The sequence below is a fragment of the Tupaia chinensis genome, unplaced genomic scaffold, assembly GCF_000334495.1.
Source record: "Tupaia chinensis unplaced genomic scaffold, TupChi_1.0 Scaffold000216_1, whole genome shotgun sequence".
In the NCBI taxonomy this organism is placed as follows: Eukaryota; Metazoa; Chordata; class Mammalia; order Scandentia; family Tupaiidae; genus Tupaia; species Tupaia belangeri.
The window spans coordinates 1,411,075-1,424,103 of record NW_006159691.1 but is presented as its reverse complement, the minus strand read 5'-3'; the positions used below and the strand labels follow the sequence as shown (position 1 = coordinate 1,424,103).

General features: G+C 45.5%; 1 long non-coding RNA gene across 1 annotated transcript in view; it reads left to right on the top strand.

Moving 5' to 3' along the window:
• The window catches only part of LOC106734778 (uncharacterized), an 8,253-nt gene extending 5,168 nt beyond the window's left edge, over positions 1 to 3,085 (top strand). The window contains exon 4 of the long non-coding RNA XR_001370340.2: positions 2,812 to 3,085. This is a non-coding gene — a long non-coding RNA (uncharacterized LOC106734778). The remainder of the gene's footprint in view (positions 1 to 2,811) is intronic.
• The last annotated feature ends 9,944 nt before the right edge of the window (positions 3,086 to 13,029 follow it).

The following is a 13,029-nucleotide window of genomic DNA, read 5'->3' as shown; positions in this document are numbered from 1 at the left end:
AAAAAAAAGAAGAGCAGGGCCTTTTCCTTCATTGCCCCACTGAGAGCTAGATGGGTCATCAGCAGCTCCAATGAGGCCACCCGTGAAAATTCAGCCAGGGTTCTTGTTCTTGCTGCATGTGTTCAAACTGGCCATGATCTGGATATATCACCTCAAAATGTGCCATCAGTGTTTTTCAGTGTTTTTGTCGGTATATGAAGAACATAGGCTTCCTGAAGTTGGACTAAGTGATCTTTTGTGAATGAATTGTCCAAGATACTCACCCAGTGAAAGAAATCATGCTGGCTATTTGTATTTTAAAAGAAGAAAAAAATTCCAGAAAAAAAAGTACCACAGGGCAAGAAGGAGCAAGTGTGCCAGAGCTTGGCTGTGGCGACTGCCTAGTACCACCTGGGGGCCAGGGCAGGCCTCACTGCAAAGCTGTACTAGAGCAAAGACAAAGGTGTAGAAGGATTTAGCCGTGCAGATAGCTGGGGAGGAGTGTAGAAGGAAGACCTGTGCAAGTCCTTAGGGCTGGGCAGTGTCTGGCATACTGAACATCAGGATGAAATACACAAAGTCTGTACTTTGGGGAGGGCAGAAGGTAAGGGTTAATCTAATGACCCCTACTGTGTTTAGGTACTGAAGAAGACCTGGAATTCTATGTTAGGAAATGTGGCGACATTCTTGGCGTAACCAGTAAACTACCAAAGGACCAACAAGATGCCAAACATATCCTTGAGCACATCTTCTTCCAAGTGGTGGAGTTCAAGAAGTTGAAACAGGAATGAAGCCCAGAAGGCCCACTGAAGTAGGAGCCGCTTCAGTGGTGGTATAAACTATGTTTCTTGTGTGTTATGTATGGCATTCATTTAGTCTGCAAATATTAATGTCTACCAGGTCAACAAAATAGACAATAATCCTTTCACAAATGGAACTTATATTCTAGCTGGAAGACAGTAAACGGTAGACATAAGCAAACCCTTAGCATGCTAGATGATGCTAAGTGTTGTGGTATAAAAGAAGAGCAGGACCTTGGGAACCAGCAGTTAGTGTAATGGCTATGTCGCTGGACTCCCACGTAGTCGACCGCGGTTCGCGTCCTGGACCCGGTGGCTAAAAACTCACGTTGGGCGCATGTGCGTGCGTGCCCAAGATCCCGAGAGGAGAATGGAGGAGAAGGGATTGCGGTGTGACCATCCCCCCTGGGGGGTGATTTCTCACTTTCTGTCTCTCTGTCTCTCTCTGTCTGTCTGGCGAGCCCTATAGCAAAAAAACTCTCAAAAAAAAAAAAAAAAAAGAGTAAAAAAAAGAAGAGCAGGGCCTTTTCCTTCATTGCCCCACTGAGAGCTAGATGGGTCATCAGCAGCTCCAATGAGGCCACCCGTGAAAATTCAGCCAGGGTTCTTGTTCTTGCTGCATGTGTTCAAACTGGCCATGATCTGGATATATCACCTCAAAATGTGCCATCAGTGTTTTTCAGTGTTTTTGTCGGTATATGAAGAACATAGGCTTCCTGAAGTTGGACTAAGTGATCTTTTGTGAATGAATTGTCCAAGATACTCACCCAGTGAAAGAAATCATGCTGGCTATTTGTATTTTAAAAGAAGAAAAAAATTCCAGAAAAAAAAGTACCACAGGGCAAGAAGGAGCAAGTGTGCCAGAGCTTGGCTGTGGCGACTGCCTAGTACCACCTGGGGGCCAGGGCAGGCCTCACTGCAAAGCTGTACTAGAGCAAAGACAAAGGTGTAGAAGGATTTAGCCGTGCAGATAGCTGGGGAGGAGTGTAGAAGGAAGACCTGTGCAAGTCCTTAGGGCTGGGCAGTGTCTGGCATACTGAACATCAGGAGTGCCAGTTTGGCTAGGGAGAGGGAGCATGCACTACTCAAAAGCTCCTGAATGTGAGGTCAGGATCTTGCGTTAGAAATCATCTTTTTCTGGACTGAGGGCCAAGAATTTGAAATTATGCTTGGCTTTTCTTTTTCTTTCTATCCCTTGATAGGGTTTCTAAAACAGAATGCCTAACCATTGTTAGTAAATGGGTATTCATATTTTGCTACTCACCTATTATGGTGGGCAAGAGTGTTAAAAGCCCTGTTGGGGACCAGCAGTTGGCAAAATGGCTATGTCTCTGGATTCCCATGTAGTCACCTGTGGTTCAAGTCCCAGACCCAGTGGCTTAACCTTACACTGGGCACATGCGCATGCATGCCCAGGATCCCAAGAGGAGAATGGAGAAGGGATTGCGGCATGGCCACCCCCCTGGGGGATGATTTCTCGCTTTCTGTCTGTCTTTCTGGCGAGCACATGTACCCTATTTTGTCCCCTCTCAAAAAAAAAAGTCCTTGTTGAAGGAGGAGGGGGGTGGACAAAGCTCTATCCTAGTAGTGAAAACTTGATGGATCTTTGGGCTGGATTCAGCTTTAAAGCCAGAGATTACCTATTGCTCCATCCTAATTATGTTTCAGGAGCCAACAGGTGGTGTGATGATTAAGGTGCAGGATTCCTACATGGCCGACCGTGGTTCAAGTCCCAGAAAAATCACACCAAGCATGTTTGTGCACATGTCTAAAATCCCAAGAGGAGAATGGAGAAGGGATTGTGGTGTGACCATCCCTGCTGGGGGGTGATTTCTTCCTTTCCCTCTTTCTCTGTTTTTCTCTGTCTTTCTCCGCCTCTCTTCAGTGAGTGCATGCACTCTATAGCAAAAACATTAATTAAAAAAAAAAAGAAAGTGATTCATAATCTCTAATTAAAGTGTAGAACACTAAAGATTTCATATTTCAAGCTTTGTCCTAAAATACTAAGTGTGTATCTTCTTCTTTCCTCTAGGAACATGATGTTGATACAAGTGAACCAGCATTCCAGAACAATTTCTGAGGATTCTACCTCTTGACGCATTTTCTGCCTCTTGATTTTCTCTTTGTGAACTACTTTTGACTTGTTCCTCAACTTACCACAATTGTCTGTACACTTATTCCTTTACAAGCTGTTCTATTAATCTCTGTATTATCCAGATAGGCCTAAGATTTATAACTTACAGAATCCTTATGTAAAATACATTCCATTTTTAAAAATTAAATATACGATTGAATCTGTACTTTTATAATTTATAAAGAAGTCTTTCATTGATTTTTCTCCCCCCAACTCCAGTTCTGGATTTGATTCTCTTTTATCAAAGGCATAAATAACTCAGGCTTGTGAATATTATACATCTTTTTTGAAATAGTTCAGAAGGATACAAAACAGGGAGCAGCAGGTGGTGTAATGCTTACATGGCTGGACTCCCATGTACTTTACCGCGGTTCAAGTCTCAGAGGGGGTGGCTTAAAACTCATACTGGGGGAACCAGCAGTTAGCGTAATGGCTATGTCACTGGACTCCCATGTAGTTGACTGCGGTTCGTGTCCCGGACCCGGTGGCTTAAAACTCACGCCACGCGCGTGTGCGTGCTTGCCCAAGATCCGGGGAGGAGAGTGGAGGAGAAGGGATTGCGGCGTGACCATCCCCCCGGGGGGTGATTTCTCGCTTTCTGTCTCTCTGTCTCTCTCTGTCTGTGTGGCGAGCGCACACGCCCTATAGCGAAAACATCTCAAAAAAACAAACAAACAAACAAAAAACTCATACTGGGCACATGTGCGTACATGCCCAAAATTCTAAGAGGAGAATGGATTGCAGCATGACCATTCCCCCTAGGGGGGTAATTTCTTGTTTTCTGTCTCTCTGGCAAGTGCACCGACCTATATAGGAAAAATCTCTCTTAAAAAAAAAAAGGATACAAATAGATTTAACTCAGTCTGTTTGCTCTGCTGTACCTAAGGAAAAAGAAAATAAAGCACTCCTTGTCTCCCAGTTGCCCACAGGACACAACGGTTTGGAGGCTCTAGTCTCCACTCACTTTTCTCCCTCCTCTGAACTTCTGAAGCATTTAATTCTATCATCATTTTGGCTCACAGCGCAGGGCAAAATTTGATCATCTGTCCCAGGGAGGCTAGATGGTGTCGTCACGACACACTGAAAGAGACCATGCTTTCCTAAGTGCTGTGTGGAAATGCATAGCAGTGTACCGGAGTATTCTGGGAGCCAGCTTTGGGGAACCCTGGAGGCCAGGTGGAAGACTGCAGGGAAGTTTAGCTGGCGGCACTCCAAACCCCGCGCGCCGCGCCCCTAGTGACGTCAACCGCGCGACTCCCGCGATGCTCCGCGCGGCGCGCAAGTCAGAGGACCGGATCCGGATTAGGAGGGCTTAGTCCAGCAGCTCAGTAGTCTGTCTGGAACCTTACTCCGTTTACACAGGAGGCGCCTTGACTTAGGCCATGTCACTTGGCCCGGTCTCCCACGGGCGGGGTGGACTCCAAGGCCTGACTTCCCTCTCCACCTTCCAGAGGAGGGTGAGAATGCTGAGTGTCCCCGCAAGTTGGTTTCCAGGGGACTGGATGAAGCGTTGACGTCCACCCTCGTGGCTCTGAATTGTATCCTAGCTCCTGTCGAGGGAAAATAACCAACGCTGTAAAAATAATAATTAATGAGGTTTATTTCTAAGCAGAATGAGTGACCTGGGCAGGTTTATTTCTAAGCAGAATGAGTGACCCGGACGGGAGAGGAGGCAAAACGTGCCTTTCTCTCAAGGTGATCAGATACAGTTTCCTTTTATTTGATTTTGAGAGCAAGAGACAGTTTGGAATTTAGTGAAAAGTTTTTCCATTGGTCTGGCCCAAAAAGGTGGGATATGTGGGAGGGGTTCTAGGTGAGTTTTACAGTTTTTAGGGTGGTGATTGAAAAAGGAAAGTTGCAGAGATCAGAATGGAATGTACTTAGCCATAAAGAGGCTTAATATACATTACAATGAAACTCCAATACTATGCCAATGGCAGGATATAGGAAGAATCCTGTTACTATTGAGTCAAAATGTCTGTCAAGATTTGTGGGTATGACTTCCCCTAGGCCTTCTGGAAGTGACCTTAGAAGAATAGGAAAAAGCATTCTTTGTGTAATTGCCTTACTGAAACTGCAAGTGGCTGTTACAAAAGTAGGAACTAAGTGTTGGCCAAAGCTGATTCCCCAGAAGGTCGAAGATAAAGGTCAGGGGTGTGTGTCTGGGCATGGTTTACATATAAAGTAGCCCAATGGCCCAACACCCTTCTGGGGTCTCATCTCTCTCATGGAGAACAGCAGGGAATTTGGATTAGATGGTTTCTAAGAAACCAGGTTCTCTCACTTTATAATTGTATACATGAGGACACAGCTGGGGCTGGCTTGAGCACAGATAACAGCAGGCAGGGTTGATGGCCCTGTCGTTTGGCTAGTGGCCCCTCACTTCTAGTGAATGAGGAGGGACCCCTAGTCATGCAAATGGAATCTAGCCATCACCCTCAAAACTTCCTTGTGTCCTCTTATAATCTCTTTTCCACAATCACATCACTTTGGATTGGTTACTGTCACTATAAGGTTGATTTGCAATTTCTAGGAGTTTTTTGTTTGCTTTTTACTAGCCAGAGAACACTTGCATTTGTCATAAAGAGGGAGTAAACATCCCTTCAATGGGACATGGTCATGCAGCAATCCCTTCCCCACTTTTCCATCCTCTCTGGATTTTAGACACATGAACACGCACCCTGCATGTTTTCCAAGCTACCAAGGCTGGGATTCCCACTGCCATGTGGAATCCAGCCCCCTTAACTACTAAGCAACAGGATGACCCTCTAGAGTTTTAAGTAAGTGGAATTGTACAGTATGTTCTCTTTGGCTTCTTTCAGTGTAATTATTTTGAAATTCATCTAAATTCTATCAGTAATTTTCTCTTTTTGTTGAGTAGTATTCCTATATCTATGGATATATTTGTTTTATATCTGTAATTTATCCAGTCACCTGATGATGGACATTTGAATTGTTTCCAGTTTGGGGCTATTTCAAATAAAAGTATGTAAGAGCCTTTGTGTGGTCATATGTGCTCGTTTTTCTTGGAGTGACTGGGTCATATAGGAGGTGTATGTTGAAGTTTTTAAGAAACTGCAAACTATTTGGAAAGATAGATATGTTTATTAGGTTGTTGGAAAAGTCATGATGCAATCTTGGATAGAAAAATATGTTAATGACCTTTCCAATGACCCAATGTTTTATATATACCTCTATTAGCAGTATCTGAGAATTTTTATTTATTTATTTTTAGGTTTTTGCCCTAGGGCATGTGCACTCCCCAGAGAGAGACATGATAGGAAAAGTAAGAAATCAGCCCCAAGGGCGATGGCCACATCATAATCTTTTTCTCCTCCATACTCCTCTTGGGATCTTGGACATGCACGTACACATGCAGTGTGATTTTCAAGCCACCAGGTCTGGGACTTGAACTACAATCAGCCATGTGAATCCAGCTGCCTTAACCACCAGGCCACCTGGTAGCCCATGTATTTAAGAATTCTAATTACTCCCTATCTTTACCAACATGTGGTATGCTTCATCTTCTTAATTATAGCCATTCTAAATCTCTGTGTGTATGTTTTGTTGTCTGTTTACTATAGGGCAGGTGCGCTCACTGGAGTAGACAGAGAAAAAGAGAGATCACACCCTAGTGGGGTTGGCCATACCACAATCCTATCTCCTCCATTCTTCTCTTGAGATTTTGGGCATCCACACACGTGTACCAGGTGTAGTTTTCAAGCCACTGGGTCTGGGACTTAAACCTCAAAGTTGGTCATGTGAGATCCAATGCCTTAACATCCATGCCACCTGCTGGACTTCTCATTGTGATTTTAATTTAGGTTTCCCTAATGACAGCATTGAGCATCTTTTCATGTGCTTCTGCTGCTGGGAGGGAGAGAGAGATTTTATTACCAGAGAGCATATGTGCTCACCAGCAAGAGGGAGGGAGAAAGCACCCCCAACGGGGTGCAGTCACACCACAATCCCTTTTCCTCCATCTCTGTCTTTTGTCAGGATTTGGAGCAGACATGCACCGGCATGTTTTCCAGGTCACTAGGGTTGGGATTCAAACCTCAATTGGACTTCTGGGTTCTGTCTCCCTTAACTTCTAGGCTGTAGGGCCATACCACCACTGGATATATATTGGGTTGTCAAAAGTCATGACATTTTTTTTTCTATGCAAAAATGCATCGTAACTTTTCTGACAACCAGTATTTTTAAAAATTATTTTATTTAACTATTTTTTTTTTAAATTTGACCAGAGAGGGGGAGAGAGAGAAGTCAAGCTGCCGCCAGGAAGTCTGAGACTTGAACCATGGTCGGCCACATGGAAGTCCAGCATCCTTAACCACCGGCCACCTGCTGTCCTCCCCCCCAACCCACTATTTTGAAGGGAGAGTTTGAGAGTGGAGCCAATAGAATCTCAGATGGAGCAGATACAAAATAAGAGTCGAGAATGAACTTTGCCAATCCCTTAATACTTCCCGATCTTTCTCCTTCCTGTCATACATGGGCTACCATGCACATCCTTAAATCCCCCAGCTCTGAAGAGCCTGGGTGCCCCCATTGAGTGGGCACTCCATAGCCCCTGTGGTTTATCTTTACCTTTGAGAACTAATTTTCTGTTTGTTCATTGTCTCTCTTACCAGCTGCTGAGCTGGCTACAGCCCAGCCTCAGTCTTTTGTTTTTGCTACGGGGGCACTCGCAGTGGAGAGAGAGAGATCACCCCCAGGAGAGATGGCCACGCAGCTATTCCTCCATTCTCAGGATTCGGGGCATGCAGGCGTAAGCACCAGGCATGTTTTGACTCGAAGCACACAGTCAGCCATGAGGGATCCAGCATCTTAACCACCATACCACCTGCTGGCCTCCAGCCTCAGTCTTTTCAGCATAGTCTCACAAATAGTACTCTTGGAATTTACATTTCAAATTCTGGGTGCCTTGCTTCAAACTACCAGCCATTAGCTGTGTGATCAGGCAACTCACTGTGGATCAGTTTCCTTAACTTTAAAATGTTACCCACCTCACCTAGTAATAGGCAGTAAATGTAAAGCTCTGGTGGTGGTGGGGCGGGGGAGGGCAGGTGGCATGGTAGTTAAAGGTGTTGGATTCCCACATGGTCGACCTTGGTTTGAGTCCTGGACCTGGTGACTTGCTTTCTCACTTTCTCTCTCTCTCTCTGTCCCTCTCTGGTCAAATTGAAATAAACAAATGAATAAATAAATGAAGTTAAATAAAATAAAATTCTTAAAAAAAGAAGTAAAGCTCTTGGTATAGTGCCTGGTGTATGCTATCTTCCCTGGTAAAGTCAAGCTGCGATTATTTCTATTTTGGTGGTCCATTTGTGGAACTCAAAGATAGGCTTTTTGTAAGTAGTTATTCATATAACTTTAATCTTTTGAGAAGTAGAAGAGGCATTTTCTCTTTCGAGATCTGATTCCTTGAATCAAGTCACTGAACTCTCCATTGGGAGCCACCATGTAGATAGTGTCCCATGTCCCAGTCCTGGTCCTTGGCTCCTGCCACTTGCCTGCTGCCCCGACTCTGTCCTCTACACTCGTGCCCTGGGAGCAAGGTAGAAGTGTCTGGAAAACATTCTTTTGTTCAAAAATCTCTGTTGATACCCTGAATCTTACAAGTTACATTTCCAACTCTAGAGTTCCAAGCCTTCTCAGTTCTGATCCAAACTGTCCTAACTCTCTAGCCCAAATGTTAGCTTTAAAACATTTCATTCATTCCACTTGAAAATGTGTTAAAGTTCCTACTGTAAGTAGCTGGCAGGAGCCAACATTATGGTAAAAACCTGAAGGCAAAAATACATATATGTGGCTGCCCCTGGTCTTTGGAGAACAGTACACTGTAGGTGGCAGAACTGTGGGAGGGGAGAATGACCTGGTGCTCGGCTCAGGGGACAAAGTAGGTGGAGAGGGGAAAGACTGCAGGAAAAAGGGCCATATGATCTGACTTATCATTTACTGCTCATCGGTCAGAGTTGGTTTTGTGTCCAGCCTGGTGCTGGGCCCTGAGCACTTAGTAAGTAGATTTGATCCTTGTCTTCCCAACACAGGGACAGGCACTTGGGGTGGGGCAGATTGTGCAATGACCAAATGGCTGGAGCCTCCCTGTCCGAGCAGGGCATGTCCAGGAAGTTTCCCAGCAGAATTCAGGCTGGGTGTTATCAACTCTGCACCCAAGAACCACTCCCAGGTTCCACTGCACCCAGGATGCCCAGAATTCTCTCTCCAGGTGGTGTCTGTTGGCCTGACAACTAGAAAGGACGTGCTTGTGGAGATCACCAGATACCATCTGGCACCAGCGCGGACTCCCTGCTGTCTGACTCATGGCATTGACTCCAGGCTCCTCCAGTTCCAGCATATTTGTCAACTGTTCCCCCCCTTCCAGGTTCCAGGTAGATTCTGCAGCTTGCCTTGGCCAAATACCTCACCCAAGCTTCCAGGTTCCTACCTTTCCCTGAGATGGGGATGACATTCCATAGCAGAGCAGCTTCCCTGGACCTCAAAGGACAAGAGTGAGGGCAGCTAAAGCGTCATAGTAACAATGATAACAGGAATACTGTACTTGTATGCCAGGGTGATTTACGTACATTAACTTACTTAATGCTCTAACCACCCTACAAAGGAGGTACCAGCATAGTGATTGACAGTGAAGACTCTAGAACTAGACAGCCCAGGTTTGAATTCCTGCTCTGCCATTTACCAATGGTGTGACCTGGGAAGATCTGTGCTTTCATTTCCCCACCTGCTAAAAGAGGTTAATACTGGTATCTACTTCATAGAATTAATATGAGAATTAAATGAGTTAAAATTGGGACCAGCAGTTAGCGTAATGGCTATGTCGCTGGATTCCCATGTAGTCGACTGCAGTTCGAGTCCCGGACCTGGTGGCTTATACTCATGCTGGGCGCGTGTGCGTGCATGCCCAAGATCCCGAGAGGAGAATGGAGGAGAAGGGATTGCAGTGTGGCCATCTCCCCTGGGGGGTGATTTCTCACTTTCTGTCTCTCTCTCTCTCTGTCTGGCGAGCGCACGTGCCCTATAGCAAAAACCTCTCCAAAAAAGAAGAAAAAAAGAGAGTTAAAATTTATACATAGAACAGTGGCTGGTATATGGTAAAACCTAAGTTTTTGATAAATCTGTTTTTAGCTTGCCAGAGGGCACATGCACTCTCCAAAGTCAGAGAGAGAGAGAGAGAGAGAGAGAGAGAGAAAACACTCCACAGGGAATGGTCACGAAGCAATCCCTTCTCTATTTTGTCTCCCTCCTTTCAGGATTTTAGACATGCATGCACACACTCCCCACATGTTTTTCATGCTTTCGGGTCTGGGACTCGAACTGTGCCATCTGCCATGTGGGATCCAGCTGTCTTCACCACCACCACCAGCTGACCTGATAAATCTAATTTTCACAGATGAGGAACCAGACACAGGGGTTAGGTAATTTGCTTAAGATAAGACAATGAGCAAGTGGTGGAGCGGGCACACAAACCCAGAAAGGACGTGTCCACATGAATTACTTTATGAGGGGCAGGCTGGGTAAGGCCCGAAATTACGTGGTAGAAAAGTGTCTAGAACTCAATATGCCAGTTTTCCTTCTGCTGATGAATAGTTTGCATTAGCTGGCTGGACTGTCCCCAGGTAGCCAGAAGCTTCTGGAAGAGGGATCTGAGGTCTCAACAGGGACTGATCCTGGAGTCTGGCCTGGTCTCTCCAGGCTCCTGTCTCATAGTTCTTTCATTACTCTCATCTCAGCACTTCTTTCAGGTGGCTCAGAGTGACATGACACTAGGTAGGTACCTGGTAAGGGATCACCAAAAATGTAAAATCCTTCTAAACCCCTAGGGGTAGACCAGCTGTCATGGTGCAGAGGTAACGCCACACTGTGTTGTCGAGGCCACATGGGAATGTAAGTAGAGTGTGTCCTGCAGAACGCAAGCCCATCTAACACACACTGTCAGGGACTGTGACATCACAAAGAGCTGGGAGCCTGGACAAACCAAGGGGGAAGAGATCCTCTCCGAACTCCAGTGACCTTTTACTCATTCGAATACTGAAACCCCCACCCCAGGAGGAGCTGCAGTCCTATTTATGTAAGATGCCAGGTATGGGGCAGCACCACTGCTTTGGGAGAGATCCCTGGGGTTTTCCTACTTGCTGGCTTGTAATTAAACCTGCTCTTGTGCACTTTGGCTTGGTGTGGTCTATCCTCTGACCTCTGCTAAGCACGCAGACCCTCTTGTGGGTCACTTACAGGAAGGTCTCGGGTTTACATCCTAAAGTTTCCCTGTGCATGCTGGGCATATATCCACCATGATCCAGGCTCAGAGGATGGAAGGAACCCGTTGGGGATACCTATCACACTGTCTTTTCTCTCTCATGGAAGAAATAAGTAGATTTAAAATGAGAGAGACAGAAGGAAAGAGCGAAATCACCCCTTAAATGCCATGGCCATGCCGCAATCCCTTCTCCATTCTGGGATTTTGAGAACATGCATATGTGTCTGGCATGATCTTCAAGCTGCCAGGCCTTACAAACTGCAGTCGACCACATGGGAGTCCAGTGCCATCATGCCACCTGCTGGCCCCAACTCAGCCAACCGTTCCTGGTGGCCTGGTGGCCTCCTATGTCAAATCTTGTTTGGGTCCTAGGGAGGCTGGGGTGAATAGGTGGATTGAGAGGCTGTCTAGATTCAGGATGCTCGTAGTTCAAAGGGGGCAACTGCCCAAGTCAGCAAACAGCTTGTGGGCAGTGGACCCCAAGGACAAAGAGGAATTAGCCAGGTAGAAGGCAGGAGGCTGTTTCCTTTGGCCAGGTGCTAGTGGTGATCTGGCAGAATCCTATAAACCAGATGATAGGAATTACCCTGAGGGGGAGGAGAAGATGTTTCAAGTTCCAGAAAGACAAGCAGGTTTGCATTTGAGGAGGGTCCCTTAGAGATGAGGAGCCATATCCCAAGGAGAGCCCTGATCTAGGTAGGGGTGAGGAGAGGCCACTTTAGGAGGTGGCTGTCGGGACAGAGGAGTGGCTTGAACTAGCTTGGGGGAGTTTGTCCAAGGTTTCATTGGCCTAAAGCTCCCGTCCTCATTCCCTTTCCTCAAATTTTAACTATCTGAGTGTAGAGGTGAAGGCATTTGGCCTCTCAAATTAGCTGATAATTACTGAAAATAGGAAAATTAGTAAGAGAAAAGGCATACAGGTTTATTTATTTATTAAAAATAATTAATTATGGGACCAGCAATTAGTGTAATGGCTATGTCACTGGACTCCCATGTAGCTGACCGCTGTTCGAGTCCTGGACCTGGTGGCTTAAACTCATGCCGGACGCATGTACGTGCATGCCCAAGATCTTGAGAAGAGAATGGAGGAAAAGGGATTATGGCATGGCCATCCCCCCTGGGGAGTAATTTCTCACTTTCTGTCTCTCTGTCTCTCTCTGTCTGGCGAGTGCACGTGCCCTATAGCAAAAACCTCTCTCCCCCCAAAAAAAATAATTTGATTATGAGAACAGCAGATGGTGTAGTGGTTACGTTGCTGGACTCTCATGTAGTTGACTACAGTTCAAGTCCCGGACCTGGTGACTTAAACTCACCCAGGGAGCCTGTGCATGTGTGAATGGAGTTTGCAGTAGCTGGCTGGACTGTCCCCAGGTGGCTAGAAGCTTCTGGAAGAGGGATATGAAGTCTAAACAGGGACTAATTAGAGTTTGTCCTGGTCTCTCCAGGCTTATAGTTCATTCACTACCCTCGTCTCAGCACTCCTTTCAGGTGGCTCAGTATGACATCATGCTAGGTAGGTACCTGGTAAGGGATCACTGGAAATGTAAAGTCCTTCTAAACTCCTAGGAGTTTAAGAGTGGGGTAGGCCAGCTAAGAGCAGAATGGAGAGGAGAAATCCTGAGAAGGAGAATGGAGAAGGGTTTGTGATGTGCCCACCCCCGGGGGGGTTGATTTCTCATTTTCTGTCTCTCCATCTTTCCAGTAAGCACATGCCCCTATAGCATATATATATATATATATATATATATATATATATATATATATATATATATATATATATATATATATATATATATATATATATATATATATATATATATATATATATATATATATAT